Source organism: Oryctolagus cuniculus, chromosome 1, assembly GCF_051225735.1.
Source record: "Oryctolagus cuniculus isolate XC-2025 breed Fujian yellow rabbit chromosome 1, ASM5122573v1, whole genome shotgun sequence".
Lineage (NCBI taxonomy): Eukaryota > Metazoa > Chordata > Mammalia > Lagomorpha > Leporidae > Oryctolagus > Oryctolagus cuniculus.
Genome location: NC_142867.1, coordinates 37,236,649 through 37,260,369, shown reverse-complemented (window position 1 = coordinate 37,260,369; position 23,721 = coordinate 37,236,649). Strand labels below are relative to the sequence as shown.

General features: G+C 38.4%; 1 pseudogene; it reads left to right on the top strand.

The window, feature by feature from the left end:
- The window catches only part of LOC127485666 (large ribosomal subunit protein eL15 pseudogene), an 85,850-nt pseudogene that overhangs the window by 20,830 nt on the left and 41,299 nt on the right, over positions 1–23,721 (top strand).

Below are 23,721 nucleotides of genomic sequence, written 5' to 3'. Positions count from 1 at the left end.
AGCTTACTGAGCCGTGGTGCCAGCGAATATTTTGTTCTAATATATGTGGTCTTTGGCCACCATTCTTGACACAAAGCTCATAATCCCTTTGAATTTCCTGGGTGACAGAAGTGACTTTTGTTACACTGAAGCAACTAGTGACTGATCATCATAGGCAACAAGCAAGAATTAGAATTTTGGAATTTTTAACCTACTTCCCATGCTTTAGGGAGTGGAGAAAAAATGGAGATTGAGTTAATACTTTCTCAATCCTATGTAATGAAACCTCCATAAAAATCTCTGAACAATGGGATTTGAAGAGCTTCATGCAGGCTGATCCCACATGGCCTGTGCATTATGGGATGAGTGGGGAGACAGCATTCTTCAACAAGAAGCACTGGAGATAAGTTTTGGTGAACATGTCCGCTTTATTAATGACCAAGTACACCTTTTAAAGGGCAGGCAGAGGAGGCAAAAGGCAGGCAGAAGGGGCATAGCTAATTCAGGACAGCACTAATTCTGTATGATAGGGCTGATATTGGCGCCATTATGCTTCTCCAATCAGCTTGAAGGTCACATAGGCTACAGTAGCTTTCCTGATGGGCCTGGGCCACACCCAGGAGCAGTTTACCTGATTGGCAGAAGGCAGGGGTGGGGGAAATGTGCCCAGGGCTCTTGCCGCCTGCCAGCAGTCAGGCTAACCTTCTGCATGGGCTAGGCTGGCTGACTTCCCGCCAGGTACGGGATCCCCCACAGCTTCAGGGTGGCTGACCATGTGGCGATGCCTTCCCTATGCATCTCTCCTTACAGTTGACCAGTGTCCTTGCAAAATATTTTTTTTTTTTTGACAGACAGAGTGGACAGTGAGAGAGAGACAGAGAGAAAGGTCTTCCTTTGTTTGCCGTTGGTTCACCTTCCACCAGCACTGGTGCCCCGCGCTGATCCGAACGCAGGAGCCAGGTGCTTCTCCTGTTCTCCCATGGGGTGGAGGGCCCAAGCACTTGGGCCATCCTCCACTGCACTCCCGGGCCACAGCAGAGAGCTGGCCTGGAAGAGGGGCAACCGGGACAGAATCCGGTGCCCCAACCGGGACTAGAACCCGGTGTGCTGGCGCCGCAAGGTGGAGGATTAGCCTAGTGAGCCATGGTGCCAGCCATTGCAAAATAATTTATAACAAGCCACCAAGTGTTCAGTACAACCTTTTCCCAAGTTCTGTGAGCTGCTGTAGCAAAAATTGAATTTAAAGAAGGGAATCTTGGAAACTCCTCCCTACTCCTTCTATTTGTATTTTCTTGGTCTGAAATTACAAAGGCCCAGATTTCCAATTGGCTTACTCCGTTTCTTCAAACTATGTATTTTGCCTTTTCATATGTAACGGAAGTTTTTTCTTGATAGCTGGATGTTATCTACTGGGTAAAATAAAGAGATCAGTAAATTCTACACTCTCAGTCTTTTTGTGAGCTTGTGCCTCAGGGCTGTGAACTTCACAAGTACTTCTCAGGTTGTTTTTTTCTTTTTTTTTTTTTTTTTTTCTCAATCCCCTAGATGGAATATTAGTGGCAGAATGGACTGGAGTGGGATATTTCCTTTCCTGTCCATGGGAAACTCCAGTCAATGGAAGGTGAATATATTCCTTCCCCAAGGTCAATTGGCACTGATAAAATTCCGCAGGGTAAGCTTTCATTAGTTTCTTGTGAGCCCAGGACTTGCTAAGTCCTTGCTCTGGTATATTTCAAAATGGTTCCTTTTCCTTTCTTCCTGTCAGAAGCAGGGGGGTGTTTTCTCTCTGACATTCACTGTCAGAAATTCATTGACTTCCTGGAGGCAAAATTCATCCAAGAGTAGGTAGTGTCCTTATGATTGGGTCCCCTTGGAGATTTTAGCTCACAGGCTTCTCAACAGTCGGTCTCCAGCAGTGTGTCCATCATCGTACACCTGTTCCTGCTCAGCACTGGTTCCCACAAAGGTGTCTGCTCTGGTAAGATGTGTTTCTCTGGACTCAGTTGTTTGTCTCTCCAATTGGGAGGCAGCAGTTTTCCCTGTGTCCTTACTTCTCTGAAAGATCTAAGAAATGTTGTTGATTTTTCAATTTGCTAAGCCTTTTCTGGTTAGGACAGAATGCCAGCTTCCAAGATCCTTACACACTAGATCAGAAATCATCCACACTCACTTGTATCCTTGTTGCCTTTATATCATTCCCCTGCCCTCTGATGACTTTAATTGTTTTTCTCTTTGTCTTTGGTTTTGAGTAGTTTGAGTGTGACTTCCCTAGATACAGCTTTCTTTGAATATACCCTGTGCAGAGGGGGAGACCAGAAGTCTGTGGTGAATTTGTTGTGAGTTATTGGTAGTGAGTTGACTTACACTTCTTTTTTATAAAATTTTTATTTACTTATTTGAGAGACAGAGTTACAGAGAGAGGGAGAGAGAGAGAGAGAGAGATCTTCCATCAACTGGTTCACTGACCCCAGATAGCCACAACGGCTGGAGCTGAGTCGATCTGAAGCCAGGAGCTTTTTCTGGGTCTCTCACGTGGGTGCAGGGGCCCAAGCACTTGGGCCATCTTCCACTAGTTTTCCAAGCCATAGCGGAGAGCTGGATTGGAAGAGGAGCAGCTGGGACTCAAACCAGCACCCATATGGGATTCTGGTGCCATAGGTGAAAGCTTAGCCCACTACGCCACAGCGCCATCCCCAACTTAGGATTCTGCTCCTCCCCTTCACATCCACCTTCCTACCTTCTCAGTGTTGCCTGAAGATTATAGCCACATCAGGTGCCCTCACTGCAAACTCTGCCTTCTCCTAAATAAGCTGAACTCCATGCTCTGTTTGATTCAAACTCAGTGAGACACAATTAGCAATTTTCTTGATGCAGAGATCCTGTGTAATTGGAAGACTTTATAGTTCATTTCCTTCCTTTCAGGTTTCATGGTTTTGTCCTGACTCTTCTCTAATGCCTGAAAATATTTCCTCATGTACATTGTTCTCTTTTATAGTGGAGGTGAATTTGATATCAGTTACTTCATCGTAGAAACAGAAGTCCCCTCCACACCATGCAAGTAGTTTTAATTTATATAGTACTTATCATATTCTATTCTCAACAATTGACTTAATTACTGTATTTATAGTATGATGTCTGTCTGTCTATCTATCTATCTACCTACCTACCTACCTACCTATCCATCTATTAAAGCAGGTTCTTTTGTTTTATTTCCTGAGATGTCTTGAGTGCTCAGTAGAGTGCAGGACACATCTCCGTAAATGGTACTCATTTGTTGGATGAATGTCCTGATGAAGAGGTATAATATGTCACAGAATGCGCCTGGAATCATTCGACTTACTCAAAGGCTACAATCCTTAAAAAGTTCTAATTAGTCAATTCAATTCTGTGAGGCAAAATGCTTTGGTTATTTTAAGTTCTAAGCGTTGGAGCATACACCATAGCCACAGCTTAAAATCTTTTCATCTTAAAATAGTATATACCACTTCATTTTTCCTGCCATGTTTTCTTTGGAAATTTCATGACAAGAACTTAAATTGAGATGAATGTGGGCTAAACTAAAGAGTATGAGCATTGCCAATATTAGACCATAGACGTATACATTTGAAAGAGAAGATACTATTTTTGGGAAAATAATATTACTTTGCTGATAAAGAAACCCTTGTTTTTATATTTTTATAAGGCCAGTATTTGCATTCACAAATTTAAGAAGGGTTTTTCTTCTTAATCTTTTAGTCATATAGGAGCTGCCTATACATGTTTAACACATGAACATTCTCTGTATCAAAAGCCAGTACTATGGGTCCTTAGAGGAAGTAATCCACAGCATAATTAATGTAAGGATATAGATAAAAAAGATACATTAAGAAATAAGATAACTCATTTCACTTCTGAGATAGAAACAATAATAATACTTACAGAACTTAGACAATATAATGTGGGATCTATAAGAGGATTTAAAATGCATATACACACACTATCTTCAAAAAGTTAATGGTAAATGTGTATTATGGGAAAATTATATATGAATTTACAAGTTATTTTGCCAAAATTAACTTATTTTAATTGCATTTTCCACAAATACATATATACACAGAGTGTACTTCAAAATATGTGTAGGCAAATGGAATTAAAAGATAGTTTATGTTTGTGTAAACCTTTTGAAATCCATGTGTAGTTTTTGTTTTGTTTTGTTTTGTTTTTGACAGGCAGAGTGGACAGTGAGAGAGAGAGACAGAGAGAAAGGTCTTCCTTTTGCCATTGGTTCACCCTCCAATGGCCGCCGCGGCTGGCGAGCTGTGGCGGGCGCACCGCGCTGATCCGATGGCAGGAGCCAGGTACTTCTCCTGGTCTCCCATGGGGTGCAGGGCCCAAGCACTTGGGCCATCCTCCACTGCACTCCCTGGCCACAGCAGAGAGCTGGCCTGGAACAGGGGCAACCGGGACAGAATCCGGCGCCCCAACCAGGACTAGAACCCGGTGTGCCGGTGCTGCAAGGCGGAGGATTAGCCTAGTGAGCCACGGCGTCGGCCGTGTAGTTTTTTTAGAATACACACTTCGGTGAGATTTTTGAAGACCTCGCCTATATATGTATGAGTTACAGATATAAGTTTTCTATATATATATTCTAACTTTTTCAATATATTGAGTTTGATATTAAACCTTAAGTTTACAGATGAAGAAGTAAAGTTACCTAGGCATCTGTAAATACTAAATAGTGAAAAATGAATTTTTGCCTAAGTCTTTTAAGGAATAAACTCCCATGCTTCTTTAGTTGAATTCATTTAGAAAATGTGAAAGATTGTATGCTCATAAAAATATTCTTCTTAATTATCTCTTGTAATCATCAAAAACTATAAAGCAAGTGTCTTGTCATAGCACTAAGTCAAATTATCATCTTTCTTTAGACAAGGCACATGCATTTTACTGGCTTAGAAATTTATAATGTAGCTAGTTATATTGGAATGTGTCAGGAAAATATTCTTAAATCACATTTACCCAAAGAATATTGGAGGTGAAAATAAATACACATTATAAAGCCACTTTAAAGATTAGAATTGTCTTTTAATTAATTTTCTCACAAATGATTTCAAAGGACTCATCATTCTTCTCCCTGAGTGTCCTCTCAGTCAAGTTTGTGTACCATCCAGCACTAAACTTCCCCAGGCAATGAAGCAGACCTTTACTTAAGAATCATCCTGTTTGCAATGCTGATACTGCTTTTATCTGTCCTGTTTCACCAGGGAAAGTAACTGTTAAAAGATAATCCTTTAGTTATTGGTCGTTAAATGGAAAAGAGTTGTAATTACTGTAGTCTTCTTGTTTATTTTTATTTATTTAGTTTTAGCATGACATCAAAGTATCTAATTTTAGCTTTTAGAATGCCAACTGATTACCCAAAATTAATAGTCTGACATACTGCTTCTTTCCCTTAGTACCTGAACAGAGTGAACAAAGCAGCCCTTTTTTCCCTGATTGCCTTCTAATTACTTTCTAAGCGTTGGGCTTTTACATTTCATCAACTACAGAAGTAATTACATAATCCTGAATGTCCTCTAAATTCTACTTGTTTTGTTTTACTTCTTTTGTTAAATATCAAAACCATTGCTCAATAAGAGAAACAGATGATGAATGTCATTTCCCCAATTTTCAAATCACTTTTTTTTGTTAGTTTCTTGGTATTAATTTTTCAAATAGTTTCCTTTTCCATCAGTTTGCCTTTATAGCCAGTCCACATTGAGATTAGGAGAATATGATCTTTCTAAATTTTTGGAGGGGATAATATGATAGCATGGTGCAAATAGATTTATTTTACTGTGGCTTTAGTTTTGTATGGATATGTTCATCGCCTTGGTAATGATCATCTCATACCAGAACTAAAGTATTGGATGTATTACCTGAACAGTCTCTTGGGCTCCATGCTCAGTTTATGGCTCAGCTGTTGTCATTCTGAAATTGTTGATCATTTTAAACAAGGAGTACACATTTTATTTTTAATTTTTATTTTTGCATTTTATTACAATGGCAGAGAATCAGACAGAAGATCTTCGATCCCTTGGTTTACTCGCCAAATGCCCAAAATAACTTGGGCTATGCCAGACTGAAGCCACAAGCCTAGGAAATCCATCCATGTGACCCAAGTGGGTGGCAGGCAGTGGGCCTCCTCAAAAATTATTTAGCCTATGCTGCCACGCAGACATACACATACACACATAGCTTTATATGCTATCTTGTTTATAGCATTATTAAATGATTATTATCATTATTTAAATGATTTTTAAGACATAATTAATTTTTATGATATTTTAAACTATTTTTTAAAATGGAATTACTTTTTTTTTTGAATTACTTTTTTTTAAGATTTATTTTTGAAAGGCAGAGTTAACAGAGAGAGGGAGAAAGGGAGAGACGAGAAGAGAGGTCTTCCATCTGCTGATTAATTCCCCAAATGGCTGCAAAGCAGGACCTGGGGGAAGGCCAAAGCCAGGAGCCAGAACCTTTATCTGAGTCTCTGATGTTGGTGCAGGGGCCCAAACCCAACCATTTTCTGCTGCTTTCTCAGGTGCATTAGCAGGGAGCTGGATGGGAAGTAGAGCATCTGGGACATTACAGGCAGTAGCTTTACAAACTATACCACAACACCAGCCCCTAATGTAGATTTAAAAATAAACTCAAGCTATGTTACTCTAAAACCAATATTGTAGATTCACAAATGCATATTTCTACCAAAAGACTTATAAAGTGACAATCTTGATTTTGCTACAAAAAATAAGATTGAAAAGAATGAAGGGGGAGGGGAGCAGAAAGGGAAAAGGAAGGAGGACTTGAGGCTGAAAAACTGATGGTTTTATTTTGTTCCACACTATTCATAAATAAGCTAACCGAACACAAGCACAGTCAACAATATAAATAAAAAGCTGGGGTTTGGCACATGGCTTAACGCCCATACAAAAATTATCTTGAGGTTCTTTTGATTTTTATTACAAGTCTTCTTGAAAACAGCCTTTCCACATTAAGAGCCTACCTATGTGCTCATGGTAATCTAGTGAATTAAAAAGCTCCATATATTTTTAATAAGAATTCCTTGTTCCCTTACACAGCACAGACAAAAATTGCTTAGTTTGCATTTCTGTACATAATCAATTATACTTGTGTTGTAGTTGAAGTGCTAAGACTGTGAAGTTGCACGAGAAAGTTTCTACATTTTGTTTTTTCCTTGTCTCTACCACTGTTTTCAGCCTTTATTCTGGATCCAAAATATGGGACCCAGGATTCCCTTTTCACAAGTTCTCTCAAAAATTCTACTGACTGTAAGTGAGGTTGCATATTTCCAACTTCTGGGAAATATATTTTAAGTCACATACATAATCTTTCTTTTCTGATGCAAATACCCTGCAAAAAGATTAGAGAAGGGTGTGCATAAGTTTAATAGTAGCTGCACTCTGTTTTGCCAGACCAAAGACCTTTTCTTTGTGTACCTTGAATACCTTAAGCAGTTGGGAGATGGTGAAGACAAAGGTAAGGCTGGTCTGGCTTAAAAAGCCTTGGAGCACCACCAGAAAGTATGACAAGTGAGTGTGCTATATATTAAGGCTGATTTGTGAAGTTAAAATTTTTCCTGAAGCTTACTCAGGGTTGGTCTTTTTGTCTGTAATATATTTTCTTCTCCAATATTGTTCCAATTTTAATCCTATTATAACAAAATATCATGTTCTCTTTGGAAACTCTAACATAAATCTTTCTGTCTCTATGTATGTATATATGAGGGTAATTCAAAAAGTTTGTGGCAAGTGGAGTTAAAAGATAAATAAATTTTGGTGCAAAAATTTTTTTGAAATTCATGCGTAGTTTTAACATAGCAGTTAAAATGCCTGTGTCTAGTACAGGCATTTGGTGCAAGGGTTAAGATGCCATTTAGAATCCATGTATCCCATATTACAGCACTTGTTTAAGGACCCAGTTTAACATTGCACACAACTTCCTATGAATGCACACCCTGGGAGGCAGCAGGTGATAATTCAAATACCTGGGTCCCTGCCACTGACATAGGAAACCCAGATGGAGTTCCGAGATCCTGAATTCTGCCTGACCCAGTCCTGGTTATTATTATAACTATATTCCATATTTAAAAAGAGAAATTAATGATATTTAAAAACGAACTTCTAAAAATGAAAACTTCAATGTATGAAATGAATAATACACTAGAGGAAATTATTAACAGGCATTGCAGGATAGAAGATTAGTGAATCTGAAGACATAGAAATAGAAACTAAAATGAGGCACAGAGAACAAAGAATTTTTAAAAATAAACAGTATGAGTCAGCTGAGGGATAACTTTATGTGGCCTAGTGTACATTTTTAAACTTTTTTTTATTTATATAAGGTGAACAGATTTCATGTATTTCCTTTATACAGATTTAGGAGCATAACGATATTTCCAAGCCTACCCATCTTCCCAACCATGCTTTTACCCTCCCTCTTCCTTCCTTTCTTATTTTTTCTCCTAATTTTTATAATGGTATAATTTTGGTTTATTTTATAATGATAAGCTTAACCCTTCACTAAGTAAAGAATTCAAGAAATAGTAAAAACAAACAAACAAACAAAAAAAACTACTGTTTCTCAACAGTAGAAACAAGGGCTTTAAACAACAACCAAATCTCAAAATGTCAGAGTCTATGAGGAAGGATATACAAACACTATTTGCATTTAAAAAAATGGTCCAAAATATTGCAAAGGCTGTGAAAGCTAGAAACAAAAATCTAGCCTGTGATAATTTTGATATGTAAATTTGACTTGGCTATGTGGTAGCCAGATATTTGGATAAACTTTATTCTGGATATTTCTGTGAGGGTCTTTTTGAATAAGATTATGCTTAAGTTATTAAACCTCGTAAAACTAAAGCATGTTGCCCTCCCTAATGCAAATGAGTCTCCTCTCATGAACCAAAGGCCTAAATAGGACAGATGTGCTGAACTTCCTCTGCATAAGGGAGGAATTCTTTTGCCTGATTGCCTCCAAGTTGGGAATTGGCTTTTCCTTACTTTTGGATTCAAACTGGAACACCAGTCTTCCTGGATTTAAGGTCTCTGGACCTGGGCTGAAACTGTAACATGAATTTTCCTGGGTCTCAAGGATGCCAACTCAGCCTTCAGCTATTGGGATTTGTTAGCCTCCAAATTATATGGTCCTATCCCTAGTAATAAATCTCTTTATAAGTACTCCCAGTATCCACATTATTGTCAAAATGTTCAAAGCCAATGATAAGGGCACGATCTTAAAAGCAGCTGGAGGGATTGGGGTTCTGGAACAGTGGGTTAAGATACCACTTGGTTTACCTCCATATCGGTTTACCCCATAATGGACTACTGTCCCAGCTACTTCGTGCTTTAGATCCAGCTCCCTGTTAATGCACCTAGAAGACAATGGATTTGGAGCAAAGTACCTGGTTTCATACATGGGAGATCTAGATGAAGTTCCTGACTCCTGGCTTTAGCCTGACTTATCCTTGGCTGTTGTGGGCATTTGGGGATTGAAGCAACACATGAAAACCTCTCTTGTAGTAGAAGCCAGAAAGTTAAAGACATGGTTGAAAATAGAGGAAGAAAAATAAAGAAAATAGAACACTTTTGGCAGAAAACACAAACAACGTAGAACAACGATTTTTAGATATTTATACCTAGATTTCTTTATCTTTTGAAAATATATTTCAAAAATGAAGGCCAAATAAAGACATTTTTCACCTTACAAAATCTGAAAGCATCCATCTCTACAGGACATATTAAAGGAATATTAAAGGAAACAATTCAGGAAGAAAGAAAATAATACCAGATGGAAATATGGACTAACACAAAGCAATGAAAAGCACCAGAATTAGTGACTACATGGGTCAAAAGACTTAAAGCTGAACTTGGAGTTATGAAAAATGAAAATTAAACTTTGATGACAGATTATAATCTCCTGGGGCTCTTTTCCCAAATTGGAACATATATTTCTCATATTTCTCCTTTCATGTGCCCTTGTTTTCTTCATTTGGTTGAATACCTGACTTCAGTTGGTAGGATTCTGTGTACTTCCTGTTAAACTCTCATGGATGGAACTTTCATAGCCAGTCCTGTTTCCTTTTCTTTTCTTTTAAAGATTTTATTTATTTATTTGAGATGAAGAGTTAGGAGAGAGAGACAGAGGGAAAGGTCTTCCATACACTGCTTCACTCCCCAAATGGCCACAGTGGCTGGAGCTGGAGCGATCTGAAGCCAGAAGCGAGGAGCTTCTTCCGGAGCTCCCACGCAGATGCAAGGGCCCAAACTCTTGGGCCATCTTCTAGAGCTTTACCAGGCCATCAGCAGAGAGCTGGATTGGACGAGAAGCAGCTGGGACTTGAATGGGTGCCCATTTGGGATGCCAGCACTGCATGTGCAGGCTTTGCCTACTAAGCTACAGCACCAGCCCCACCAGTCCTGTGTCCAATATGGGCAATGACTTTTTCTCTGGAAGGAGAAACATCACATATTGGTCATGAGTCACAGATCTTCCTTCTGATTTTGGGGATATTTAAGTGTATCCTTTGCCCTGGAATGATCTTTGACTATATCATAGCCATCTGTGCCTTTGAGTAACCACTTCTGATGAGTCATCAGGTCTTCCAGCAACTGAAATAGAGTCTTAGATTGAGGAGTTCTTCTTTAGCTGATATTCTTAACACTTTGCATTCTCTTACCTGCAAATCCTGGCAGATTAGTGACTTACTCAGTATGGTTCAAACTCATCTAAAGGACCCCTGTGAAAATCCTCCTATATGCAAGAGGTGCTTGTAGGCATAGATAATATATTACTTATCCCCTTGCTGTCTCTAATCTTGGCCTCATCCTCTGTGCTCATCTTCCTCACTCTTTCCCACATGAACTTTCAAAAGGAGGAGTCAAATCTTGACCACACATTTCTCTAACCTGAGGACGTTTGTCCTTTACTATGGCTATGTGACTTCAGTTATACACCTGACCACTGAGACTATGAAAATAAATGCCTATTTATTCAATAGAGTGTTTTTCAGATCATTTCAATATACATATAATATTTCAATATACATATAATAATTTTGGATGCATGACTGGCAAACCAAGAATTGGGGCAAATATTTAAATATCCATGATTATTATAGTCCTTATTTGTAAAATAAAAAAAAAATTCTTTTTCTTTTTTCTCTTAGAGAAAAAATAATGCCAAGCACACTTTAAATATTACACAGAGATTAACAATGATAATGTTTAAAATGGCATTCCTTAAAGAATGGAACTTGAGAATTAGTGGGTTTTGGCAACAGTTCTTTAGTCATTTTTTTTTTGAGATAAAAAGACAAAGTCTAATATTCAAGGGAAGAATTATTTTATAGTAAATTAAAGAAGGATGCAAATTCTTTGACACTTTTCCCATTGAAAAATACAATTCTACTTTCCCTCTTTTTGAATTTAGCTGTGAGTATGGTACACATAAAACTGTCCATTCCAAGCCTAGAAGGCAGTCAGTTTCTGTTTTGTTCTCTGCAAAACCTCAGCTTCTGTGTAAGAAATTGACTAGCACATTCCCTCTCAGAAAGGCCACATGGAGAAAGAAAGGAGGTAGCAGCTATGTCCAGACAGCTATGAGTAAGGTCACCTTTGACCCCCTCCACACCTGCTCCAAACTATCAAATCTACAACTGAAAACCCCTAAATGACCTCAGGTGACGCCACATGGAACAAGGACTATCACCTAGCCAGTCTCTTCCCAGATTTCTGATCCACAAAATTGAATTATACAATATATAATTTATAATGTTTTAGAGCAAAAATGTGGAAACCTTATCAACCAAATGAGTGAACAAAAGAAAGAAAGGATAGGAAAAATAAGAGGAAATAATAGAGTCTGTCTTCAGCTCAGGACTATTTCACCATATCTGCCCATTCACTGATTCTCTCTGTGCTGAAACAAACCAAACAGAAAACCCACCAACTTTTCCAGGCACATTTCAGCAATTCACACCCTCTCAGTAACAGGATATGAAGTACTTGCCAACACAATAGTTGCTACGATTATTATATTTCCAAACAGATTTTATTATTTTTGAGTGTGTATGAGTGTATAAGATATTTTTACTAAGTAAAAGTATCTAAAAAGATTTTTACTTCAAGACTGTCATGGAGACATTTGGTGGTCTAGGGAGGGAGAGCCTTGGCTGAATCTTTTCTGATGATCAGGACCCAAGCTCTGTAGTTACATGTTAACTTGATGGAGATCAACAACTTGTATTTTGCTGGGAAAGCTGCAAGTGAATTATGTCAGGCCAAAAAAATGAAAAAAAAAAAAGAAAGAAATTCCCAAAGACTGTGGTTTTATTGAGCTGTATTTCCTTTAATAATCTTATTTCTGCATTCTTTGTTATATTGATTAAATGTGTTAGTTTTTCTCTTCCTTCTTGGAAATAGCTTTACAATTTTCATTAATGAATTAAATAAATCTTTGAAAAATGAAACTTTAAGATTTTAAAAATGGAATCTACTTTCAGTATTTTTAAGCCTGCCCCTTCCATCTCTACTTTCCTAACCACAATACAGAGTATTGATGCTGTTATAGTGCTTTATTGTTTTTCAAATGAAAATAGATTTTGTATTTATTCATGTATAAATTCAAAGCATAGGAAGTTTTAAAATGTTCCAAACTCTACCACTCATTGTAGAGTATAAAATATATTTTAAAAACTTCTTTCTATATATCTATAAGTAAATACAAATCTTATAAGTGTTCCTTTGAAATATGTTTCATTGACTTTTTTATGTAAGTGGTAAAGGATATGTATGAATCATGACATTATGTGTCCATATAGGATGTTGTTGTTTGACAATATGGAGTGCATTGAATCCTTGTTTTGTCAGTGAGAATTTAGCTTGTTCTAAGGTTTTGTTTAATAACATTAATCATCCTGGTACTGTAACTCAATTATTTTCTGGGAGTTATTTCTTTTTATTTTTAAGAATTATTTTATTTATTTGAAAGAGGAGTTACAGAGAGAAGTAGAGCTGGAGAGAGAGAGAGAGAGAGAGAGAGAGAGAGAGAGAGAGAAAGAAACAGAGAGATCTTCCATTCTGCTGGTTCATTCCCCAAATGATCACAAAGGCCAGAGCTAAGCTGATCTGAAGCCAGGAGCCAGGAGTTTTTTCAAGTCTCCCACACATGTGTAGGGGCCCAAGGAGTTGAGCTATCTTTTACTGCTTCCCCAGGCCATAGCAGAGAACTGGATCAGAAGAGGAGCAGCCGGGACATGAACCGGTGCCCATATGGGATACCAGCACTGCAGGCTGGGGCTTTAACCCACTGCGCCATAGCACTGGCCTCTGCAAGTTATTTCTTAAACAAAGAAATTCTGAATCAAAATTTTGATGCATATTTGTAAACTTTTCCAGGCATACTTCAGCAATTCATACCTTCTCAGGATATGAAGTACCTGCCAACACAATAGTTATTATGATTATTTTATTTCCAAACAGATTTTATTATTTTTGGTATGTAAGATGAATGGTGATATTATTTCCTCTTTAAAACAATATTTTGCTGTTCATTTATATATCTCCTACTAAAATGATCTTTAAAACTACTACATGTGTGAATATTACAGGCTCTTCTATCTGTGGTTATTAACTTTTATACATATGCATATGTCTGTATCTAACTCTATGAATTATGTATATATGCATACACACATATGCATACATAAATATACATGCACAAACACACATTTATATATATATATTTGTATACATACATATGGTATTTATTGCTCCCAAATTTTTACGTGGTCATTGGCCCTGATTCTAATGTTAACAGCTAATAAGATTCATTTTGTTTATTTTGTTTGGTTTGGTGTCAAATCTGTTACATCTTAAGACTTCTGATATTCTTATCACATTTAGAAAATTCTCTCTGGAAAATTTTTAAAACATATATAATTTTATTTTGTTAAATATATATGTATATATATATATATTTTTTTTCAATATAGACCTGGAGACTGAGAGATTTTAAAAAGGTGTAGCAAGAATTGAGCTTTAATTTTTCCAAATATTCATAAATTTTTTTTTATTATTTAATAAATGTGAATTTACAAAGTGCAACTTTTGTATTGTTGTGGCTTCCCCCCCACCTCCCTCCCTCCCGTCTCCCACTCCCTCCCCCATCCCGCCCTTCATTTTCAATTACCTTCATATACAGAAGATCAACTTAGTATACACTAAGCAAGGATTTCAACAGGCTGCCCTCACACAACCCATAAAAATGTTTTAATACTACTTCTTTATTATTAAATCAATAGCTCACTTTTTACTCACTGACTTATTCAATTTTAAAATTTTATTTATTTTCATTTTTTTTGGAAGGCAATGAAACAGAGGCAGAAATACAGAGAGAAATATTCCATCCACTGGCTACCTCCTGGATCCCTGCAACAGCCAGGGCTGAGCTAGGCATAACCCGAGAGTCTCGAACTCAATCCAATCCTCCCATGTGAGTATCAGAGACCCAAGTCTTCAAGCAATCATCTGCTGCCTCCCAGTGTGTGCATTAGCAGGAAGCTGGATTGGAAGCTGAATACATGCAACTGGAACCAGGTATGTGTGCGTCTTGCTGCCCCCTGTACTCACTGGTTCATGAGGGATCTTTAAAAAAAGCCATTGAAAATATATATTAAGAATAAACTATATATGAGTGCAAGTGTTTTATACCAAAATAAATTAAAGTTTTAATTCGATTTTCCATGAATCTTTTGAAGTGCTCTCACAATGCCATCATTGTTAAATTTTAAATTCCTATACATACTTGATTTTATGTATGTGATTTTTTTCTTTATGCTCTAAAAAATTGAAAATATTCAATTTTATGTAACATATAGGAAATTATTCTAGGAAATTTTTATTTTTTGGATTAGGGTATCAACTAAAACTTTTAATAAAGAATTTGTTTTCTCATTTCTAATATTTACATTTACATTGCTAATCTATCTTTGCTTGACTGGCATTTAAAGAATATTCAAGAACAATGACATTTTTGGGAAAACTATATAAATTATTTTAAAGTTTAGTGAATTCCACTGTGTTTGGCATTTTTAGTTTTATTTATAGGTGATGAAATCAAATTCATCTTACAGAATGTCTTAGGTAATGAAATTAATATTGTTAGCCTGAATACAATTAACTCAGTAGCCCTTGGTCAAGGTCAGCTATACTATATGCTCATGAATTAATGGATTAATAAAAGTAGCCTTTCATTTCGAACTGTACTCAGGATCATCAGATAAAATACATAGATAAGTGTGTCAACTGCTGTTTTGCTTTGTCAATTGTAGAACCTTCTGTGCAACACTTGGGGCTTTGTTTAAAATTTAAGAATCTAGGGTTATTACTAGTCTCTACTGTGTATATCTGAATACAGATTTACTAGGAGTGAAAATTTATATTAATTAATACATTCATTTATTCATCCATTCCTTCACAGAATAATGGTATTATGTTTTCCAACTTGTACATTTCACATCACTAAAAGTATATTCTATTCTAGGCAGAGTTCAGTACCTCTAGGATAGGGCATTGTGGTTTCTTGCTCAAATGCAGTTAGTTTGTCTTGTTCCAACTGGATCAGTTTCACAGCATAGATCAACTACGCCCCCAGATACATAATAAAATGGTACATTGAAAGTCTTTTTATTGTTTAAAAAGCCCTTGCTCAAATAAAGCAAAGGCAATTCTTTGTATGAGAGTACTTTAAAAGTTAGTAGACAAAGTTAGTAGACAATTGTATAGAATTATGCATAGATTTCAAAACAATTTGCACCAAAATAAATATTTTATTCCCACCCTCCCCACAAACTTTTTGAAAGTACCTATAATACCTCTGGACTTTACAGTGAATCAAATGTAAATGGTATTATTACATTACTTATTTATCTTGGGAATTGTATAAATGTAATTACAGTATAAAACCTGTTTACTCAAATGATCAATTGGATCAAGTTAGAATGAAAATGTTAAATAACAAAGCCAATGATTAATAGCATTGAGTGAATAGTGAAGGAGGCAGACAGGAACAAAACACTTAGGGCACACAGTTCTATGGAAGAAATTTTGAAAGAAAGTTACCCACATATGCAAAAGAAAACACATATTACAATCAAGATATTTATGGTCTGATCCATCTAGTTTTTTTTTTATTTTTCATTTTTTGACAGGCAAAGTGGACAGTGAGAGAGAGAGACAGAGAGAAAGGTCTTCCTTTGCCATTGGTTCACCCTCCAATGGCTGCCGCAGCTGGTGCGCTGCGGCCAGTGCACCGCGCTGATCCGATGGCAGGAGCCAGGTACTTATCCTGGTCTCCCATGGGGTGCAGGGCCCAAGTACTTGGGCCATCCTCCACTGCACTTCCCTGGCCACAGCAGAGAGCTGGCCTGGAAGAGGGGCAACTGGGACAGAATCTGGCACCCCGACCGGGACTAGAACCCGGTGTGCCTGCGCCGCAAGGCGGAGGATTGACCTAGTGAGCTGCGGTGCCAGCCTGATCCATCTAGTTTTTATAGGATCTATTGAGAGGCTGTTCATATATAAAAATTTGCATGTGTACTGCTTTTTGGGGGAGAGAGAAATCTGATGACTATTATTATAATCTGTTTTAAAATACAAGACTGGCTTGCATTCATTATAATTACCCAGTTTCAATGTGATCACAATTTATTTGACTTTGCTCTACATCTGAATAAAACAACCAGTCCACAGCTTTGGAACCTTCCCACAGGAACAGTTCCCTCCATTCCCATCTTCCCTGTGAAAATATGACAGGCTTATCTCTCACTCTATCCACTATTATTTTTCAGTTCTCATTATACCTTTAATTCTATCTTACCCATTTATTTCTAGTTCTTTACAATTTCTCTTCCCAGTTGCAAACCATTATCTCCCTTTTATTATGATTTTTTCCCCTAATCATCTTCTATTATCTCTTATTTTAGTACTTGGCTTTCCCTCTTTGATGTCTTTTGGTTTGAACTTCAGGTAATTTGACCCTTTTTGTTAATTCTTTGACTTATCATAGGTCCATTGTCTAATTTTTTTTTTACCATCTTTCATCTTTTCTATATATTGAAATTCATACAATGGTATGGTTTAGCTGCAACCGGCAGGGAGATGAGCTGTGGAGAGCTGTCAGAAGGTGAACAAACAGGCTTTCATGATAAAAGTCGAAGTAGAGCACACATGAGGTTAAAAAATAAAAAGCTTCTATTATAGGATTTAGGGGGGGAAACTACAGTGAGTGGGTAATGACATCATGACAAGAGGAAGGCACTATTTATCTCATCAAAGCTAGGTGAACTTAAATGCTAAATCACATAAAGCATGTGTTTTAAAATAGTTTGTGGAAGATTAGATCAGAAAACCAACATTGGAAGTCTGTACGCCTATAGCAGAAGCACTGGGTGTTGGAAATAGCACCTGACCTTGGGGGGAGGGTAGCTTTGTCACTTATTTAACCTTTTCTTTTTGACTTATTTTTTCCTTTGTGAAATGGAGTTGACAGAACTTATTGCAATAGTTACACACTTTATGGTCATAGATTTTTGTCATAACTTATGTGTGGCAAGGGCCGGAAGAAAGATTCAGTTTTCTATTAATATGTTCTCTGAATTACATTTGACTCCAAATCTGGTGCTCTTTACCACCAGGCTTACTTTTCATATTTAACAAAACAGAACACAACAAACCTTTCCATACACATTAATGCATTTAACCAAAATTGGGTTTTTATTAAATGTATAAATAACAAATTGTTTTGGTGTAAATGGCAACTCCTACAAAGAATCTTAAGTGTATCCCTCTTTAACTCAATAATTCTCCTTCTAGGAAAAAGGGAAAAGCTTAGAATATAAAGGAAAACTTTTTTTTGAAAAAATGTTCAATGCAGGGGCTGGCGTTGTGGCACAGCAGGTAAAGTTGCTACCTGCAACACAGCATCCCACATGGGTGCCAGTTCGTGTCCCAGCTGCTTCCCTTTGGATCCAGCTCCCTGTTAATGACCTGGGAAAAGAGCATAGAGTGGCTCTGGTGCTGGGGATCATGCCACTCACGTGGCAGACTCTTTGATGAAACTCCTGGTGCCTATCTTCAGTCTGGCTCAGGTTGTGGTGGTTGTGGCTAACGGGAGTGAAGCACTGAATGGAAGGTCTCTCTCTCTGTCTCTCCCTCTCTCTGTAACACAGGCTTTCAAATAAGTAAATAAATCTTTTTTAGAATATCCAATTCAGAGTTTCCATAAAGTAAGGACATTTTTGAAATATTGCATATCCAATGAATGGAAGGAAATGGATGAATAAACTAGCATTGAATGCGTATGGCTGCCATGAAACATATTTGAGACTAGTTATAGCAAAAAAATGTAAAACTTGTAGATAAAAAACATATTCAAATGATATGTAAATAATAAGCCTTAATTGTGTTAAAATATATAAGAAGAAAACAGTTGAAAGTTTTTATTTTTTATTTTTTGACAGGCAGAGTGGACAGTGAGAGAGAGAGAGAGAGACAAAGAGAAAGGTCTTCCTTTGCTATTGGTTTACCCTCCAATGGCCGCCACGGCCGGAGCGCTGCGGCAGGAGCACCATGCCTATCCGAAGGCAGGAGCCAGGTACTTCTCCTGGTCTCCCATGGAGTGCAGGGCCCAAGCACCTGGGCCATCCTCCACTGCACTCCCTGGCCACAGCAGAGAGCTGGCCTGGAAGAGGGGCAACCGGGACAGAATCTGGTGCCCCAGCCGGGACTAGAATCCGGTGTGCCGGTGCCACAAGGCGGAGGATTAGCCTAGTGAGCTGCAGCGCCAGTACAGTTGAAAGTTTTATACCAAATGTTATAATGTGAAGATTTTGGTAAAAGTGTACAAATTTTCATTTTAAAGTGAAAATGATCTCAAGATCTAATGTGGCCAGCACTGCGGCTCACTAGGCTAATCCTCCGCATGCGGCGCTGGCACACCGGGTTCTAGTCCCGGTCGGGGCGCCGGATTCTGTCCTGGTTGTCCTTCTTCCAGTCCAGCTCTCTGCTGTGGCCCGGGAGTGCAGTGGAGGATGGCCCAAGTGCTTGGGCCCTGCACCTGCATGGGAGACCAGGAGGAGGCACCTGGCTCCTGCCTTCGGATCAGCATAGTGCACCGGCTACAATGCGCCAGCAGCAGTGGCCATTGGAGGGTGAACCAACGGTAAAGGAAGACCTTTTTCTCTGTCTCTCTCTCTCACTGTCCACGCTGCCTGTCAAAAAAAAAAAAAAATCTAATGTATAGCATGGTTGTCCTACACTTGGCATTAGCTAAGAGAGTAGGGCTTCTGTGATTCACAGCATTCAGAAAACAAGGTGAGGTCACTATGTGAGCTGATGGTTATGTTAGTTTCATTGTTGTAATCATTTTATATATGTTTGTATATCAAAACATCATATGGTATACCTTAAATATTTATGGTAAAATGCATAGTCACTTTAGCAATCTAGATGGTTTTAAGTATTTCTATTTTGTAATCTGTAAATTTTCTATCACAAGATTATTAACTTTTAATGGTAAAATTAGCATTTTCTCTTATCATACATCTTCTTAGGAAATACCCTGCATCCTTTTCATGTGTCAGGGTTACATTTCTGAGAACTGAATGAGATGAAGGTTATTCAGGGCTATAAACAAGCAACTCAGACTAAAGCAAAGAAAGCAAACCAAATCCCAAATGGTCACATGTTACTTATCTGATAGTTTATTCTTATCACTCTTATTTTATTTTTTAGTGTCATATTGTCCTAAAGCCTGTTGCATTATATAAGAAACAGCAAAGAGATTACTTTTATTTATCTGGATTTTTTTTTTTTTTGCCTAATTATTTGTCCACCCTGGAGCCTGTTATTCAGTAATTGTGCCTTTCCTCTTGCTTGCATTTTCCTTAAAGTGCTCATCACATTTTACTGCCTCTATTTCTCAGCCAAGCAAATTGCTTATTCATTGAAGCCCTTTTGTGGGCAGAGTGCTCTCTTTCCTGAATCTGTTTGCACCCCAGGTTAAAGGATACTGGATGCTTCTTGTTTGTAATGTCCTTTCCTGAAAATCATTAAATGCAATAATGTGGGGAAAACTGGAAGATGGGAAGGGAGGTGAAAACCTATATCACTCTTACTCCAGGTGACACAGAAAGTGAAAATTCAGGGATTTTTTTGATTCTTATGTAGTCTGATACTAATCAAAAGTTATGGTTACCTTGGCAACCTTCTACTCTATTGAGCATCTAGGTAGGAACAAAGCAGTAACTTTGCTCTCTTGCACTCCACCATGGACTCAGAGAAAATTAAATCATGTTAAGTATAGCTCATATTCTTCATGCCATTTGCAGATGGCTTTACAATAACGTAATCTCTTCTGTTACATCATTTCTCAAGTTGTTAGTTTTTTTCCTTTTTCTTGTCTACAATGAAGCAGTAATTCAAAAAAAGCAATCACATTAGAAACAGGAGCAGATTTCATAAAAGCTAAGTAGAAAGCACAAGCTAATTCAAATACAATGAAAAGCATTTCAAACTCTCCACCAAAATCAAAATTGGATTCACTGTATTTAAAAATCCCTGGGAAGAGTTTCCTCATTACATTTCTTTTTTCAGCTCACTGATTTCTAGGAATTGGAAAATATATGGAATGGTAGAAAGGCTGAAATTTTAAAATCACCCTCTTAAGAAATTGTATGTTCTACAGCATTGAGACGTTGCCTAAAACACTGTGCCCTCTTAGCCCCTTATCCTTATGTGTGTAATGAAACTGCTATCACATTGCATGTAGCAGTTCGTCACAAGTGTGTCCCTCTGGTATGGTCCAACAGCATCAGCACCTTGTAGGAGCTAACTGAGAAAAACTTCCTGTACACAGACCAGCTGTTTTTTTTAAGATTCATTTAGCCTCTGTTTTTTTTTTTTTTAAGATTTATTTATTTATTTGAAAGTCGTAGTTACACAGAGAGAGGAGAGGCAGAGGGAGGGAGGGAGGGAAGAGAGAGAGAGAGAGAGAGAGAGAGGTAGGTCTTCCATCCCATGGTTCACTCCCCTATTGGGCACAACGGCCAGAGCTGCGCTGATCCAAAGCCAGGAGCTAGGAGCGTCTTCCAGGTCTCCCACATGGGTGCAGGAGCCCAAGGACCTGGGCCATCTTCTACTGCTTTCCCAGGCCATAGAAGAGAGTTGGATTGGAAGTGGAGCAGCCGGGTCTTGAACCAGTGCCCATATGGAATGCTGACGCTTCAGGCCAGGTTGTTAATCTGCTGCACAACAGCACCAGCCCCCATTTAGCCTTTGAAAGGCAGAGTTACAGAGAGGAAGAGGCATACAGAGAGAGAGAAATCTTCCATCTGCTGGTTCACTCCCCAAGTGGCTGCAAAGACCAGAGCTGGGCTGATCCGAAGCCAGGAGCCAGAAATTTCTTACAAGTCTCCCATATGGGTGCTGGGGCGCAAGGACCTGGACCATCTTCCATTGTTTTTGAGGTCATAGCAGAGAGCTGGATCAAAACTGGAGCAGCTGGACTAGAACCAGTGGAATGCCCATATGGAATGCCCATATGGAATGCCAGCACTTCAGGTGGCGGTTTTATCAGCTACTTCACAGTGCCAGCCCCAGAGCAGCTGGTTTTTAAGCCAACATAAGTTGTCTCATATTCTCTTGATCTAGTTAACCCTAATTCTCCGTTGTAACAAAGCCCCCAGGTTGTTGGTATGCCCTTAAAATGACTAGAGGAAATCATCATACTGTGACTGGGTCATAACAAGTGTTTGGAAATTAATCATCCTCGCACTCCACCCAGTTAGTAAACAAGACATTGCTTTTGCTTTAAAAGCAGATGGGCCCTATTAGGAAAATTGCCTTAAAAGTGGCCATTATTCATCTCCCTGTGATATTATGGATCTTTCATATAGGGTTGACTTTCTCTTGTCTGCAGTGGAATACTATAGTGTCAAATCCAAAATGCACTTAATAATTATATGTCCTTATCTAACTTAAACATTCAAGTTTTAGATATTTCATAAAAGATATTTCAGTATAAACACAGGAGACTAAAATAATATGTTTATGATAAAATCACAGCTATTTGAGAAATTGAATTGAGGTTTTGGAGTAGATTCCAAATTTATACAGTGATAATCCAGAGTGTTTCAGGGCTTTGGAGTCATATTTCAATATGTATTTGATTCTCTCTAGCAGGTAACTTGCTACTGCTTGTAAACCTATAATAGATGGGGCTGACATTGTGGTACAGCAGGTTAAAACCCCAGCCTGTGACACTGGCATCCCATATGGGTGCCGGTTCAGGTCCTGGCTGCTCCAGTTCAGATCCAGCTCTCTGCTATGGCCTGGGAAAGCAGTAGAAGATGGCCCAAGTCCTTGGGCCCCTGCACCCATGTGGGAGACCTGGAAGAAGCTCCTGGCTTTGGATCAGCGCAGCTCTGGTGGTTGCAGCCATCTGGAGGTGAAGCAGTGCTTGAAAGACCTCTCTCTCTCTCTCTCTTTCCCTGCCTCTTTGTAACTGCCTTTCAAATAAATAAATAAATAAATAAGTCTTAAAAAAAAAAAAAAAAAAAGAAACATCATACCAGTGATAGGCCTTTGGCCTGGCAGTTAAGATTCCTGCATCCCAAATGGGTTGATTCCCAGCTCCAGCTCCTGACTCCTGATCCTGGGATAATAATTCAAGTAATTGTGTTCCTGCTAACCTTGTGGGGTACCTGGATTGAGTTCTCGCTACTGATGCTGGTTCAGGTCAATGCCAGCTATTGTAGGCATTTGGCAAATAACCCAGCAGATAGGAGTGTGCATGCATACTCTCTCTCTCTCACTCTTTCTCTCTCTCTCTCCTTCTCCTTCTCTCCCTCCCTTTGCCTCCCTCTCCACCCCTCCTTTGCCCCTCCCTCCCACATTCCCTTTCTCCCTCCCCCCAAAAAATAACAAAAAAATTACAAGATTTTTTATTTTATTTGAAATTCAGTGTTAGGGAGGGGAGGCACTAGGGGAAAAGGGGGAGAGAGAGAGAGAGAGAGAGAGAGAGAGAGAGATTGAGATTGTCCCTGTCCATTTGTTGGTTCACTCACCAAATAGCCACAACTGTTGGGGCCAGGCTAGGTGGAAGCCAGGAGCTAAGAGCTTCCTTTAGGTCTTCCACATGGGCAGCAGAGCCTCTCAAATACTTGGGCCATCTGCTGCTGCTTTCCGAGTTGGATTAGCAGAAAGCTTGATTGGAAGTGGAGCAGCCAAGAATATGGGATGCCAGTATTGCATGTGGTGGCTTAATCTGCTGTACAGCACTGGCCCTGTAAATGATAAAAATTTTAATAAATAATATATCATATTACACTGGAATTTTTATAGAAACTTACATCCTAAAGGTACTGAACACATGAAGGTATGATATGAAAAAGCAAGATTATAGAATTATTATTATAGTAAATACCTGGTTTGAGTTGTGTAAATATTGTCCTCTGAATCTTCCAGAACTACAGCACCATATCTCTTCTTGTTGGTCGTATCTCAGAACCTTTACACATTTTCATCTTCATCTTTCTGCCATGTTCCTCATTTTTTAATTGCCAATCAGGCTTCAATTTTCTTGCTTCTATTTCTTGTGTACAGATGTTAACCCGCAGTTTTAAGTTGTAGTTATTTTTTT